Source organism: Oryctolagus cuniculus, chromosome 18 (genome assembly GCF_964237555.1).
Source record: "Oryctolagus cuniculus chromosome 18, mOryCun1.1, whole genome shotgun sequence".
Lineage (NCBI taxonomy): Eukaryota > Metazoa > Chordata > Mammalia > Lagomorpha > Leporidae > Oryctolagus > Oryctolagus cuniculus.
In genome coordinates, this window is record NC_091449.1 from 25,566,002 (window position 1) to 25,582,451 (window position 16,450).

The window sequence follows — 16,450 nt, forward strand, 5'->3', positions numbered from 1 at the left end:
CCTTAATGGGAGGAGCTTTGAGGGCGCATCCCAGCATCTCATCACTAAAACTTCCCAGTAGGTTTCTCTCTCGTCTGCCCCATGAACTTGGACTTCACTTTGTCTCCCATGACCAGGACATCTCTCTCCAGCAGTTCAAATAAAGTAATGCATGCCTTTGTTCACCCATGTGTTAGCCCCTCTCCCTCCCATCCCAGACCCCATGCCAGGCCCCACAGCCCTCCTTCCTCATGCAAAGGAGCCGTTCGCGTGCTGTGCCCTGCCCAGGCCGGCACCCCGGCCCCACGACAAGCGACAGATGTCCTCACAGATGTGAACCGTGCCACTTTCCACCTGCAAATACACATCCTTAGAAGGCACAAAGGGCTTCAGCCAATTATGCCTTAAAACCTTTTTTCTCCTCTAGATATCAAAACAGCGCTTAGTAAGGCTTTCTCTGATGTCCCCAAAATGGGGTCAGGTGACTCCAGACACCCCATTATCTGTCTGCTTGGGGCCTCTTCTCTCCTCCCTCACGCCTTGTCTCGGAGGCGGGAGTGGGACTCTCCCTCTAGGCTGTAGGTTCCATGTGGGCAGGGACCAGCAGTGCTCAGACCTGCATGTGGGAGGGAGAAGGCGGGGGAAGGGGTCTGCATGGCCAGGCCACACCCTAGCCTTCCACCTTGCACATGACTTTGGGATGTACATGTTGGGGGCAGGGAGCAGGTGTTGGCGCCAACACTAGATTTCAGGACCTGGAAACATGGTCCACACTTCCTTTCCCCAGGCCCAGGGATCTTGCATATATGCCTGAAGCTGGGTGCAGTAGGCAGCGCTGACATGGGGTGATCTAGAGCCAGGTGACGGCAGTGGAGCCTGTGGTCATGTGTGACAGGAAGGACAGGGAGTCCCGAAGTCTCCTCTCCCACTACACCCAACCTCAGGGTCCCCAAGGTAGGCACGCACTGCACTGTTCAGGGAAAGACATACACGTGGGCAATCTCTGGGGTGGCACATGGCCTGGAGTGGTCGCTCTTGCCAGGCCTCCAGTCTCACCAGCCACCCTTCATCCCATTTTCTTGTCCAAATGCCCTGAGTTCAGGACCTGAGGGCTTTTTTCTCCTCGCCCCAGCCTCTCTCCCTGATGTTCTTCCCCACATTCTTTCCAAGTTCAAGGGCAAAAGCTCTGAGGTTGGACACATGTGTGGGGTCAGCCTCACCATACAGTCAGTGATGTCCCCACACCCAAGGGGCTCTCCCTGCCCTTGCTCTCAAAAACTATGCCTGCAGTTCATTTCATCTTCCTGCTCAAAAGCAAAATAGGCCTTCCAGTGTGGGGCACACGCAGAAGTGGCCAGCTCAGCCATGCTGGCCAGGACTGGTCAGTCTTCCAGGAGGAAGGGGCCTGCACAGTACACAGCTGACATTTCCCAGGGGCGGGCAAGGGACAGAGCATCACGAAGGACCCACAAAGGTTTCCTGCAGGAGACGCAGCTACAAGTCTTAAACCACCACAAAGAGACGATGGAGAAGGAAGCCAGGCTGACAAACGGCGTGAGCTTTGCCAGCTCATCAGCCCTGTCACCCTTTGAGACTGAGACTCACTGGATGATCGAGAGCTTTCTCCACCCCCTTCTAGGTTCCTAGTTAAACCACAGGATTGTCTTTTAAACTGTTCAGCACAGGTCCTTGATTCTGGGAAGAGATGATTCTTCCAAGGGTCTGGGGAGGGGAGTGGTGAAGATGGAAGAACTGCCCAGAAGGAAGGGTGGGCGGGGCCAAAGAAAGGCTGCTGGGGGCTGGGGGCTGGGGACAGGGGACTGGGGCTATGGCGTGGATGGAGGCCAGGACAGGAATGAGGCCAGGGCCTGCAGGTCTGAGCCCAGTGGGGAGCATCCCCAAAGGCCCCCCATCTGTAAAGCTGCACCTCCTCATCCGGGACAGGTACCTGGGGGCTGAGGGATGGGACAGTCTTCCTGCTTGTGGAAGCATCACTGTTTCACAGGGTGCTGGCCAATGCAGCTCGATTTTGATGGGAAACATTACTTGATTCGTTTTTATCTTATATTCATCCTATTACCAAAGGGATTTGAGGCAGCCTCTCCTAAATGCTGCTGCATCTAGTTATCCAGGCCGCTTCAAACACAGTCGCATTTCAAAGCTCTGAGGCAGACAAGGAGCAGGGGGCCGTCCTCAGCCTCCTCCTGTCATCCCTGCCCTTCTAGGGGTTTGGTGCTGTGGCTGTTCAAGGGCTTCCCCCCATCTATCAATGGGGGGCGCTGTCTGCATCTTATGGGTCAGCAATGGTCTCAGGATCCATTTAGGAGTGCCGCTGGGGTGCGCGGCCAGGTCTCGGGTTCTCTTCATTTTCCCCGCTTCCTTCCCAGGGTGCTGTTTGTGGACAGCTCGGAAGAGGAGTCCCTGGCCTCCCAGCTGCAAGGGGGCCCTCTTGCACTGACACCTCCCGAATGGCTGCAAGCCCTCTGGAGCGAGTGTGTGAGGAAACAATGGTGTCTGTGTTCTTCTGGGTCCTGCTCCAGACCATGTCCCTGCCTACATCGGAGAAACATGGCTCGAGGAGGCGGTGGGCACGCACTTGCCCTCCCTTCAGAGGCACGCACAGCATCGGGCACGGCTGGCCGTTTAAGAGCTAACTTCTTCCTTCTGATTTGTATTGCAGGTGTGTGGCTGAGATGTGGCTCTCTCTTCTAATCCTCCCCAGGTTTCTCCGAAGCGGCCATTGGAAGGTCCACGTATGGCCCCTTCACAGTCTATTTTGAGGATAGCAGAGGATTCAAGGTGAGAATCCGTGAGAGATACATGTCCCTCTGTGCTTGGCCTCAGCCATGTAAGCGGCTGTGCTGATCTGTGTTTGAAGTCCAGCCCAGCCCGCAATCCACCCGCGCCACAGAGGGGCCAGCTGGTGTGTGCAGAGCCCCCCAGCAGATACAGGACAAAAACCCAGTGTGCAGCCACATCTTGCCACGATTTGGTGAAACTGTCCCAAGGAGACTTTGGCCCTGGAGGTGGGTGCTGGGGAGACCAGGGCCCCAAGCATCGTGGAGGAACCCAACACACTTTGGAGGCTGCCCGAATTCAGGGCCCACTTATCATCAGAAGGATCCCAGAGGAAACAGAAATGAACATTTGTGCAATTTTTTTTTCTGGTACTGAAATTACCATTTTTTTCTTTCTTTCCAGAGAAGCAGCTCCCACACCTTCAGGGAGGGAGCCAGAGACGGCGTGTTATCTGATGCAAATCCATTCTAAGAAGGTTGTGGGGGCCATCTGGTGTCCGATGCAGACAGGGCCTGCTGCGAGATGAATTGGGTGGACAGGGGACAGGGCGAGAGGGAGAGATGACTCCTTTTATCCATGTCAAGAAACAGCCCATAAGAAGAGGGGAGGGGCATCACCTTCTGCTACGGGAAGCAGATCAAAGCAGGAAAGAGAGAGTGGGCGGCCAGTGCTGCCATGCACCCCGCGGGCGCAGGAGAGGCCCCGGCTCTGGCCACTGGCTGCCCCGCGGGACTTCGTGGCTGTCCGGGTGGGTTCCTCTTGCAGGTTGTGCAAGACACTTGCCCTTCCTGCAGGCTCTCCCTCTGGGCTGTCTGCTTCCCGGGAATAAAGTCCCCGTCACAGGCTTTCTCTGCGGAGCTGAAATAATTCATCAAATATTTGGAATGTGTAATTAAATATCTAATGCCAATTAGCAAATTACTAATGAAATAATCAGGAGCTCTTTTATGGTTTATAGTTCGGCTCGGATTTTAATTCTAAGTGGTTATTGATTCTAAATAGAGTAGACTCAGAGTTGCACAACATTAGGTAGGTATATGGCTACAAAACGCACAAGAAAAAGCAGGCTTCAGGGCCGCGGCTGTGGGCGCTGGCAAGCGCTAAGCACCATGGGGTTCTGGCAGTATATGCAAAGGGTGGGGACCAAGGCCCGGGGGATGGGGGTCCACTGTCCAGCACCAGTAGGGGTGTCAGGAAGGGCCAGGGCCTGCTCCCTATCCCAGGCTGTTAGGGGTCACACCTGCAGTGGAATGACACCTCACCATGTCCCCAGAAACCCTGCTTCACCAGACTCCAGGGCACAGCCAGGGTAGTCCTGAAAGGACCTTGTGAGGTCCATGGCAACAATGTTTGTCTTGGAAATTTTGCTGGCTGACACACATGTGGGGTACATGGTCACCTATGGGATGTAGGGTACAAGGTCACCTATGGGATGTGGGGTACATGGTCACCTACGGGATATAAGATACAAGGTCATGGGGTATGAGGGGACAAGGGGTATGGGGTACAAGGTATGAATTAGGAGACACATGGGCACCTCTGGAGTACTTGGTGTATCATGGTTACTTATGCACAAGTTCATGGTTGCAGCAAGGTTGTCCAGAGACCTGTAAGGCACTTGCATCAACTGTTCATGGAAAAGAAAGTGCTAACAGCTGGTATCGCCTGATTTAAAATACTGAAACAGGCCTCTGAAAGATACATTCTTGATGGTGTGCTGTAAAGGCTAAAGTTACTACAAGGTATAAAAACAATGCAGGGGCCAGAGTTGTCACATAGCAAGTTAAGCTGTCACGTGCAACACCTGAATCCCACATGGGTACCAGTTTGAGTCCTGGTTGCTCCACTTCCCATCCAGCTCCCTGCTAATGTGCCCGGGAAATCAGCAGAGGATGGCCCAGGTACCAGGGTCTTTGCCACCCACATGGGAGACCTGGAAGAAGCTCCTGGCTCCTGGCTTCAGCCTGGCCCAGCCCTCACGGTTGCGGCCATTTGGGGAGTGAACCAGGGGATGGAAGCACTCTCTCTTTTGCTCTCTCTTTCATCCCCCTCCCTCTTTCTGTGTCTCTTCCTCTTTCTCTGTAACTCTTTCAAACACATAAACCTTTAAAAAAAGAAAAGAAAAAGAATGCAATTTCGTCTTTGTGAGAAATGTTCTTCGCCACTGTGACTTCTCCCCATTCCACATTCAATAAGAGGTGTTGTCATTGTTACAAATTGTAACCATCCCCGCATCCCCAGGCATCTGCTCTGGGCAGACCTGTTCCTGGGATGGCATCACACACCCTCGTTCTCAGCCCTCCCAGCTGCCCTGTGGGGTACCTACTGCCACTATCCGCATTCCACAGACGAGGAAGAGGAGGCCTAAACAATTGCAACAGCGTAACTGCCTTTACACAGCTGACAGATGCTGGAGTCAGGCCCAGAAACCCAGCTTGGTTAACACCAACACCAACTTTGAACACACTGCTACTTGCAGAAGGAAATGGTGACCCAAGACCAGTGAACCAACAACATAAGCATTACCTCCTTGTCTGGGACGTCCACAGCCTCCTTCACTTTAGACAGTCAATAGAAACACCATGAGCTGCACTGGCTCCCAAAGGAGGTGGGGGTCAGCAGAAGCATCTCCAATGCAGACCTGGACCTGTGGCCTGCCAGGCTTCCCTGGGGCAGGTTGCCTATAGCCAACGAGGAAGGAAGAGCTGCAGGCCTCTGCAGGCTGTGATGTGGCATAGGGCTGGGACGCAGATGGCCCTTGGGGTGTCTGGCTGTGGCTTCTTGGCTGTACCTGCTCCTGCTCCCACCTGGGCCAGACCAGAGGCCTGAAGACCCGGCTGCCCTCCCCCAAGTCCTTCACAGCATCTGAGGGCAGGAGGGGGCGAGGGCATGATGTACAGCTCAGGAATGATTTAAACACTCCTGCAGCTCAAAGGGGAATCTTGGATTTCATTAATTAATACATCAATAGAAGCCAATGGAGAAAAACATGTCTTGTTATCTGGCTTCTCAGATGCTAGACATGGGCTCATTAGCCTTAAGCATATCAGCCCAATAACACTATTTATTCCATACGGAATAATGATCTACTTTAGGGGAATACTGCAGTGAACTGAAAGGCCACGTCCATGCATAATCTCTGCTCCCAGCACACACACACATACACACACATACACACACACACACACACACACTAGCGTGCGCAACTACCATCCATAATGACAGCATACACGGGTGCCGGGGCATTGTGCTGGCCACACCAATGCACGGCTCCCCAGAGCCAACTGCAGAGATCGCAGTCACCCCACTTCCAAGAAGACCTGCCAAGGTCCTAGGGATCCCAGGTAGATTTAAGTCTGGATCACCCTGGCCCCAGGGAGGTGAGCAGAGCAGCCTGATCCAGACTGCTGCCTGGGAGGGAAGGGAACCCAGCAGGAGAAAGGGAAGAGGAAAGAAGTCTGCTCTCACACACACCCTGCCCACTGCCTAACACAGAGAAGCAATGGAACCCATCGCCACCGTCAGCTCCCTTTGAAATTCCATCATCTGGGTAATGACAGCATCTTCAGCAGGGGCCATTAGAACCACAATGCGGTCTTGAACCCAGTCAACCTCGAAAGCAAAAATAACACCACGAGTTGAAGGTGCACACAAGGCCATGGCTGGGGGTGAAGGGCCTTGGCAGAGAAAGCAGCCATCAGTTAAATAATGACCTGATTTAGCAGTCGAAGGGTTTACTAACTGGACTGCTGGCTAGCAGGTAGGAGCTAGTGCCCCAGCCACCAGGTCTACAGCTCTGGATTCTTATTAGGGAGCCAACACTTGCAAGGTAGGACGCTCGAGCAAGCTCTGCCTCTGTGTTGCTTGTAGCATCATCCTCCTGCCTTCCATGACCCCCCAAACCCTGCAGGAGCTCCCAGTTCACCCCGCAATACAGACCCCAGGGTCCAGTCTATCCCCAGCCAGCACTTCCTGATCCCTTGTCCCCTGGGCAAGTGTGTCTCCTGGGGTGTTTTCAGTGCACAGAGGCCAGGTTTGAGGCAAGCCCTTCTGCCAGGGGCTGAGCCAGCCACACTGGGTGGATCATGGGCCACAGGAGGGCTCCGAGCTGTGAAGACCCCCTGATGACTCCGAGAGGAGAAGGGAAGGTTCACCACTAAATCCCGAAGGGCTGCCAGGAGGGAACAGTGCAGACAAGAAACCAACTTCCTGGGGAGGTTACAGTGAGGACACTGCCCTTACAGACAGTGACGAAACAAAGGAAGTCAGCCAGAGGGAGCTGCTGGGGGAGGGGGGAGGAGCACCTGCAAAAGGGTTGAGTTGCCATGTTGTGTCTCAGGCCATGAGACATGACCCCTACAGTAGGCCTGAGACCACCCACCAGGACCCCACACACCATCCCCTGCTGACAGCCATCTTGTTTGTGAAAAGGAGGGAGAAGGCACATAGAGTGTGTTTCCTGCTCAGGCTTGGTCGCGGGCCTTGCATAGCACTGGCCAGTTCTGTGCAGCAAAGTAGGAGTGGTTTGGGGTCACTGAGAACCCCCCCGGATTGCCCAGTGGGCTCCTCTCCAGGGACACCAGTGCCACGTCGCTTCTCACACTGGCAGCCCCTGACAGCACCACGACCTTGGACGGCCACAGCCCTGCAGTGGCACGTTGCCCACGGGTGGTGGCTCACACCCTGCTCTCAGCAGGAAGACCCTTTGTGCAGGCTGCAGCTGTGGGCGCAGCCAGAACGGGGCTCCAGGGTCATTAAAAACAATGCATTTTTTTTCTAAATTAATAAAATGCAGCCGTCCACACTGAAGACCAACAGCTTGTAAAATTGGATTTCTAAAAGACGAAGGAGCAAAGGAGTCCCACCCTGGGCAGACGGGACCAGCAGCCACGGCCGCAGGGCACTCACGGGTGTCTGGCACGCTGCACTCACACAGCCACGCTGGGGAAGACAGTTCCTAAATCCTACCCAGGAGGAGGAGGCACTGATGGTGAGAGCAGCAGGAGTCCCTGCTGCCCCCATGGCCGCATGCCCTTGTGTGGAGGGTGGTAAGCCGAGGTTGAGGTCCCAGGCCAGGGAAAATCACAGCAAAATCACTAAGGGCCATTCGTGGGTTCTGAGAAGGGCTTTCTTAAAAATATGGATTTATGTCTCCACCTTCTTTTAGTTTAAAGGATATGTTTATTTATTTGCATGTCAGAGTTACAGAGAGAGTGAGGAAGAGGCAAAGAGAGAGAGAGAGAGAAAGAGAGAGAGAGAGGTCTTCCATCTGCTGGTTCACTCCCCAGATGGCCACAACAGCCAGGTCTGGGCCAAATCAAAGCCAGGAACCAAGAGCTTCTTCCAGGTCTCCCACATGGGTGGCGTGGGCCCAAGCATTTGGGTCATCTTTCTCTGTTTTCCCAGGAGCATTAGCAGGGACCTGGATCCAAAGTGGAGCAGCCAGGATACCCAAGTGCTTGGGCCCCTGAATCCACTTGGGAGAGCCAGATGAAGCCCCTGAATCCTAGTTCAGCCCTGGCCACTGTGGCCATTTGGGGGTGGAAGATCGATCTCTCTCTGTGTGCCTCTCCCTCTCTCCCTGTAACTCTGCCTTTCAAATAAATACATAAATAAATCATTTTTTTAAAAAAGCGATTGCTTTTCACATAAGGGAGGAGGTACAGGCTAGGACACTCCACTGTAGACTGAATGCTCATATCCTTTCAAATCCATATGTGGATGCCTACTTCCCAATGGGATGGTGCTTGGAGGTGAGGCTTTGGGGAAGTGATTAAGTCCCACGGGTGAGTAGATCTCTTACCAAAGAGACTCTCACAATTGCCCCTTCCCCTTCCACATTATGAAGATGCAATGATAAGACGGCAGTGTGTGATTCAGGAAGCGGACATCCCCAGGCTCGGAATCCACCTGCACCTTGACCTTTTGACCTTGACCTTGACTTCTGCAGCCTCCAGAAGGGTGAGAAATTAATGTCAATTGTTGACAAACCAGCCAGTTTGTGGGACTTTGTTACAGCAGCCTGAGGACTCAGACACACTCGGAGCCCTTGCCCAGCGAGCCGGCGGCCGAGCGGAGGAGGTTCCGGAGAGCGGGGTGAGAGCCGCCGCCCGCCGTCCAGGCGCAGGTCTATTCCGAGCATTGCTCGCAGCCGGCGCGGGGAGCAGGCTGGTTGTCGCAAGTGTTCAGCAGTCTGCCTTTCTCTGTCCAATCTCTGGTGGAACCTTCTGTTCCCGCCCTCAGGTACACGACTCATTCCTATGCCCGAATCAAAATGGCGGGGTGGTGGGAAGGAGCCATCTGGACGAGGTGCCAAATCCTCTCCTCATTCAGCCCCGGCTCCTCTGCATCCTCCGCTCCCACCTCAGTTCTCTGGGTTTTGTGGTTATTTTTATAGGGCCTGCTTCAGAGCCCAGATTACCATTGTTTTCCCCTCTCTGGGGTGACCCCTCACTTCATCAACCGCTGCAGCGTCCTTGACAGCCAGGTAGCAAGTGCCGTGTGCGGTGAACAGCCCGGGAAGGTGAGCACGGGAGCCCTCTGCAGCTCTGACTGCACCTCTCACACACACACTACTCTACTGTCTTCTGGTCCCCCATGGTCCTGCCGAGAACCATCCTCTGAGGCACAGTCCCCACTGGCTTGGTCTACCCTGGGGCAAGAAGCCCCACAGCCCCCCTGCAATGTTGGGTGTCAGATTCTTCAGCCCAAGGAAGAGGGTGAAATGTGCTGTCTGCTTTCACAGTCCCCTCGCTTCTCTGCCATCTCACTCATTCTTCACTCAATCCCTGCTCAGATATTTATCTAGCTCCTGTCTTAGCTTGAGTTCCCCAAGAAGTAGAACCTTATGAGACAAGGATGGGGTGCAGGAGCTGATCTCAGAAACAGGAGTGGGGATGTGAGATGGGGAACGGAGGAATGCAATCCCGGGTGTATTCCTGGGGACGTGATCGGCGAGGGCAGCTGGGGTTCAATCCTGCGGAGGCTGTCTGAGGACCCAGGAAAAAGGCAGTCCCTAGGGATTCGGCCACCGAGTCCCGTTCCTCTTCGGCTGGGGGTTGCCCCAGAGGCTTACATCCCTGGCATGTTCAGCTTTCTTGCAAGCAGCTGAGCAAGCCCCTATGGTTCTTCATGCAGGAAGCACCGTCTGCACCGGGAACTGTTCACGACAGCTGCGGAGGCATTCGGAGGTGAGCTGATGGGACTTGGGGCAAAACAACAGGCACCCACCATGGCCCTGTGGTGTTTCCTTCTGCAGACACTGCAGGCGCCCTAGCACCAGGCACTATGAAGATACACTATTCTGGCCCTGAACAAGCTAACCAGCTAAAAGCCAACTATAGTGTCAATGATTTTTTTTCCCCAGGAAGCTCATGGAAGATGGTGTGATCCTGTTAAAATGAAATCTCAGGAAGTCTGGACTTTCTGCCTGACCTTATGTGTACTCCTGTACCTCTTATGTGGGCTCATTTATAAATGCAGAACCGTGAAGCATACAGGAGGCTCCCATCAGGATCACCACGGATCCAGCAATAAACCAGTCACAGCCACCACCCCCAAAAGACCCATTCCAGTCTAAGTGGTATTGCAGAACAACTTCCCAAACTAGCTGGAGGAGCCCCCAGCCTGAGTCCTCTCCACCACCTTGCAGAAAGCCCATCACTGACATCGGCATGGTGGAAGAAAGGAGGTGTCTATTTGCAAAGTGAAGAGCAAGGAGCTGGGCAGCTATGGCTTCATTCTCGGGCTCCCCAGGGGGTTAAGCATAAAGGATTTTAGGAACTAGAGTTAGGGTTGAGAGGTGCATGCTCAGCTTGTGTCCGATTCCCTAGTTGGCCAGTGATGCCTGCCGCCTTCCTTTGATTGGTCAGTGATACTCATTGCCTTCCTTTCATTGGTCGGCGATGCTGTGCTCTTCAAGGAAGGTTTATGATGGTCAGGTGGGTGTCAGCCACCCTGGGGGGTTACATGCAGGTGGTAGTTGAATTTTGCCCCAGATCTGGCCTTCCCCTAAACAGCCACCACTCCCTAGGAGGGCAATATCGGCCATCAAGGTTTTAACTGTTATAGAAGCAAATGGCTCCTTGAGTCCGGAATTAGAGCCTTGAAGGGCCAGCTGGAGCCCCTCCTTCAATTCAGTGGACTCCTTCGGTCAGTGGTTGCTAATCTTAAAGGATGGACTGGGACAGCTTGGGGGCCTGCCGCGACAACAGGGACAGGGCTGTGGCCAGGGTTCAGCCTCAGCGGGGACAGGTGCAGCCCTCCACGGCACGCTATAGTGAGTTCCACTCTCATCCAGAACGATGTGTTCTGGGACCACAAAGAGGAGACAACGAATGGACCCAGGGTCGGTAGGCAGCCTAATGGAGGAAATGACACCCAATTTGCAAACACTGACAGAGTAGTCATCACCACTTCCTGAGATCCCCTCTGAGGGTTACAAATCTCGTCTTCATCGCGAGTCCTCCTGGGCTATAGCATGGGCCGTTGCCCCACCAGCTAGCCTAACTTCTTTCAGTAATAGTCAGGCCCACCCTGATCTACATGTCGATGAAAATGTCTTGAAAAAATTTATTTCCTTGCTTCAAAGTCAGAATTACAGAGAGAGAGAGAGAGAGAGAGAGAGAGAGAGAGAAGGGGGGTGGTTCACTCCTCACTTCCTAAATAGCCACAATGACTGGGGTTGGGGTAAGCTAAAGCCAGGAGCTGGGAGTTCCTTCCGGCTCCCCCACATGGATGCAGAGGCCCAAGAGCTTGGGGTCATCCTCCGCAGTTTCCTGGGCACATGAGCAGGAAGCTGGATGGGAACTGGAGCAGCCAGGACTCAAAGCGGCACCCACAGGGGATGCCAGCGCTGCAGACAGCAGCTTAACCCATTGCACCACAACAATGGCCCCTGAAAACATTTTTCCATACACACACACACACACACACACACGGAGGCCATCCTACGTGTACCCACCTGCAAGAGCTTTGTTCCTTCATCCCCATGTCAGTCACAGAAGTTTGCTTCTCATAGTTCTGGAGACGCCTCCGATCAAGGGACCAGCTCAGATGGTGCCTGGGGAGCACCTGCTTCCCGGCCCACCCGTGCGCACCTTCTCCACCTGCATTCCCATGGTAGAAAACAGGGCGCGAGAGCTCTGTGGGGTCGGTCTGGGCACTAATCCCACTCATGAAGCCGGCCTCGTAACACCATCCCATGAAAGGTCAGGCTGTCCATCCACACACTCGGGAGGGACATACACAGCCCACACACTGGTCTCTGGGCTCCACGCTCCCCCGTCCACTTGTCAGGGCAGAGCTCCCCGAGGATCTTGGGAGCACCCAGCCCCTTCCTGCTGGAACCTTCTCACACTCTTTCTCAGCCCCTCACATCCAAATCTCATTCATTCAAGGCCCATCGCTTCCTCCCACAACTCTCTCCCAGCTCATGTTCCATTCCCCCTGCTCTTACGCTCCATCACATCAAGTCCGCCATGCACGGCTGAATCGCCGGGGTGGGATTTCGGATGCAGATGGACAGGCCACCGAGGCGCAGTCTGGCGGGAGACGGACTCAAAGACTGCACTGCACGTGCGACTATAGCTCTTGATTTCCGTTCCTCCCAAGAGCATCGAGCAGCCGTGAGTTTGCTGTGAGCAGGGCCCACGCGCTGCTGTGGCCACTGCCTGGGAAAGACACCGGGACCATTAGTGAATGATTCTCTCCAGCTGCGAGACAATCGTAACACACTGGTACTGTGCATTCCCTGACCATAAGGGGTCAGAGAAGCACATTCTGGAATCAATGAATTCTTCCTTCTGGAATTACGGGTCTCCTTGTACAAAGCCACAGCAGTCTTTAGATAGCACTCGTAAATACAGCGGAGATAGCCCGAGAACAAGTGTGTTTCCTTGCCATGCCTGGGGAGTGCTGAGTCCTCAGCTTTCCCTTCTGTTGAATGGGTATGTTGCACACAACGAACCCTTCCTGCACTAGCAGGCAGTGAGTGTCAACGGGGAGACTCTGCTGTTAATTTCCAAGGGACACATGACATGTTAACAGCCTGTGGCCACACAGCAGCACCCCTCGCTGTCCCTGGAGAGGTGCAGAGGATGAATGGAAGGCAGGGTGGCAGGTGGACAGGTCAGGCCTCTGTCGCTGCCAATGCAGAGAGACGCTTTCACGTAGCCTCATCTGGCTCCTGGCTCCTGCTCCCGCCTGGCTAGAAGCAGACACGTTTCCCACCGCTCGCTCAGGGTAGGAGAACCTAAGTGCTAGGAGAATGGGTCTTCGGTGAGGGAAATGATTCACGCCCCAGCAGAGCCGGCTCCCAGCCACCTGCTCCCACCACCCCCAGGCCCCAGGGGCACAGAGGCCTGACCTGCAGGGGCTCCACTCTCACTGGGCGGATCTATTACATGCATTAAAATAATTTACGTCCGGCCCTCTAAAGCGTTTAATTCGTCGTGCCATCATCCATTCCAGAAGCGTTCCTCTTCATCGTGAATTATTTTTGAAGTATTTATGTGGACCTCACCGAAAATCACCCCAGTCAGCAAACTGAGAAATGGAAAGGCATTAAGAGGAGGTGTTGACCCAAGGGTCACGGGCACGAGTGTGGCTGGGGTCACTGGGGCGGGGGAGGGAGCCGGGGTGGCCATGGCCGTGGCTGCTGGGGCTCCGTCTTCCCTGCCCACACCCCGGCACGGGCAGGGCACCCGGTTTTGGATATTGATGCTGGCAGGAATAACCAACGCAGGGAGCATCTCCGTTTGCAAAACACTTGCCCAGGATCTCTCGAGCCACCGCAGTGAGTCTGTGCGACAGGCTCACTCACAGATGAGGAAGCCGAAGCTCTGAGACCACGGAGGAGCCTGCCCGGCAGATCTGTGACAAGGAAGGCAGATCCCGGTCTCCTGCCCAGAGCTATGCACCAGGCAGCTCTGAGCTCCTGTGCTGGGAGCTGTTCTCCCATGACCCCATGGGCCCTCCTCAGCCACAGAGACACACAGCCACACGCACAGCGAGCAGGGTCACCCCCAAGCTCTCAAGCACGCTGCTAGGTCTGCGATGGAACCAATATCCCGCTAGCTTCCACAGCCCCTTCGCTGGAGACCATTGGCGAAACTTCTTTTGTAAAAGCTCACATTTCCACGATTACTCCAGTGATTAGCATCAAAGACAGCTGGGCTGGGAATCTGTATCCACCCAATGAATAGTTCTCGAGATGCAATACTGTACCAGGCGCTGTTTGTAGCAGAGGTCTGAAAGGCACGGAATTTAGGAATTTACACTCTGGTAAGGGAAACAGACCACAAGCATGTAAACAAAGGGATAGATAAGAGATTTTCAGAGTGATGACTGCTACAAGGAAGACAGAAAGCAAGTGACAGGCTGCGGTGTGACACAGGAGCCAGGCACACATGCATCCGTGGGGCAGCGGGTGTCAGGGAGGAACATTTCAGTTGAAAGCTAAATAAGGGAGGGCTCCAAACACGGCATGTGCAAAGGCCCTGGGGCAGGAACCTATTAAAACAGCCATTTTGACCAGGGACAGATAAGTGAGGGAGGAGAGTGAAAGATGAAGTTGGAGAGACTGGCTGGGCCTTTGGAGATCAGGCAGGGCATCCTGACAGATGCCACCTACAGCAACAAACCTGGGAAACACGGGCTAAGTGAATCACGCCAGACACAGAAGGCACCGGCGATCAGAGTCCATCTCCGTGAGGTATCCAGCACAGGGGAATCTGAACACAGGAAACAGACTGGCGCCACCAGGGCAGGGCCGAGGAGGAGGGTGCAGTTCAGGGGCAAGAATGATGTGTAGGAACCTGCAGTGATCAGTGGCCCATCATTAGGCTGTTGCCTAATGGAATTTCAAAACAGAACTGGTCTCCTAGGGCGCCGGCTCCTCCGGATCTCAGGGACCTCAGGGTCCCTTCCTGCAGCCCCAGGAAAACCTCATTCTCCATTTCTCAGCTCCAGACTGGTGCGCAGCCCCTCACCGTCCCTCCCACTCCCACAGGGCCCTGGCCAAAGAGGGGACTCCCAAGGCCCCTGCTCAGCCCTGCAGCCCTGCTCGCTCCCAGGAAGCCTCACCTTGTTGGCTGGGTCCTGCGGTGATGGTGGGGATGGCAGCGGATGCCGAAGGCCCCAGCAGCTGGCACAGTGCCTGGCCCACCCCTCCCCTGGTCCAGCTGGGGTGCAATTTCTGATCACAGCCGTGATCTTGGGGAGGCAAGGGGCAGGGGCTTGGGAGGGAAATAGAATTGGGTGCCCCTGTTCACGCAGCCAAGAGCAGGAGCGGCGCAGAACCGGCGCCAGGGAGCCCCATTGGGGCGCATCTGTCCCTTCCCTGGCCACTAGGCGAGTCCTGGGAACAGCGGGGGCTCCGGCTCATTCTTGGATCAGGGGGCGAGCGCGTCCTTGGGGTGGGGGGTCAAGGCGCTGTTGGGCTTGGAGCCCTCAGAGCCGCCCCCCGCCCGCGGCGACGCGCAGGCCCCGGGCGCCCCCGCCTGGCGCCGCGCCCCGCTCACTGCGCGGCCCGGGCCCAGCTCTCCAGGCGCGCTGCCAAGCGCCGGGTCACCGAGCTGACAGTGGCGCGCCCCGGCGGTCCGCTGGGGCTCCGGGAGGAAGGAGACAAAAAGTGAAACCGAAACCCTACCCGGCAGGGCGCGTCCGCCGCGGGCTGGGCTCCGTGGCTGCGGGAAGCAACCCGCACGACCACGGAGCTGGGCGGCGCCCCCGAAGCCCCGCAGTGGCTCTCACAGATTTTCTGGTGTTCGACAGCCAACGATGGAGGCGTGGTGCGCCCTAGACAGCAGCACAGCAATGCGGGAAAGGCGAGGACGCAGCCACCTCCGGGGTCCCTGGCTGCCTTTGCAAAAATCTCTTCTCTTGGAGGCTGAGCCTTTTGACCGAAGCTGCTTTCTTCCAAGCCATCTGACCTGCCTGAAGCTGCTACCAAAAGTCACTTTGTAAACAAAGGAACAGACCACCTGAGGGCCAGTCCCTGGGCGCTTCTCCTGTCCCTTTCGCAAAGTGCATCCTCGCTTTGGAAGAACGTGACCCCTGACTCTGGCCCTGGCTCGCTCGCTCTCTCTCTCCCCCGCTGCCTGGCTCTCTGGGAGCTGCAGCCAGGGTGACAGGTTCGAGACAAATCGCAGCCGCCAACTTCCTGTCCGGCCTGCTTGCCGCTGGGAAATGGGGCCTCCCTCCGCCTCTCCCGGGTACCAGGTACCTGGATTGATGGCGCCGCCTTCATCGCCTCTCCCAGCAAACTTCTCATAACCCGATGCATAAATAATCACATGTTTTATAAATAGCTGTGGACAAGAGGCTGTAAAACAACGAAGATATATTTGTGCCTTTATGTCCTAGGAATATTTTCTAAAACGACTGTTTTATTGGGCGTGGGTTGCATGGGGGCGTGTGGATACGGAACAGTCCCCAAAGTTGCCCCACCCCCTCCCCCCAGGTCAGACGGGCTCTATCCTTAGCAAATTGATAAGGTTCCATGGGCAAGCTTTATTTGTCCTGACATGAGCCTATGACACTTTATAAAAAGAAGTAATCCAGAACAATCTCTAGGTAATTAACACCTAGATAAACAAACATAAATTTCTATATTGCATTTATTTGGACTACCACTCAAATATGCGTGAACCATGCTTTTTTAATTAAAAGA

General features: G+C 54.9%; 1 long non-coding RNA gene across 1 annotated transcript; it reads right to left on the reverse strand.

The window, feature by feature from the left end:
- Positions 1-404: 404 nt before the first annotated feature.
- On the reverse strand, positions 405-14,681 carry LOC127487534 (uncharacterized). Its single transcript, XR_011384344.1, has 3 exons — positions 11,741-14,681; positions 3,396-3,636; positions 405-3,290 (listed from the first exon to the last, which is right to left on the reverse strand). It is a non-coding gene; the product is annotated as an uncharacterized lncRNA (long non-coding RNA).
- Positions 14,682-16,450: the final 1,769 nt, after the last annotated feature.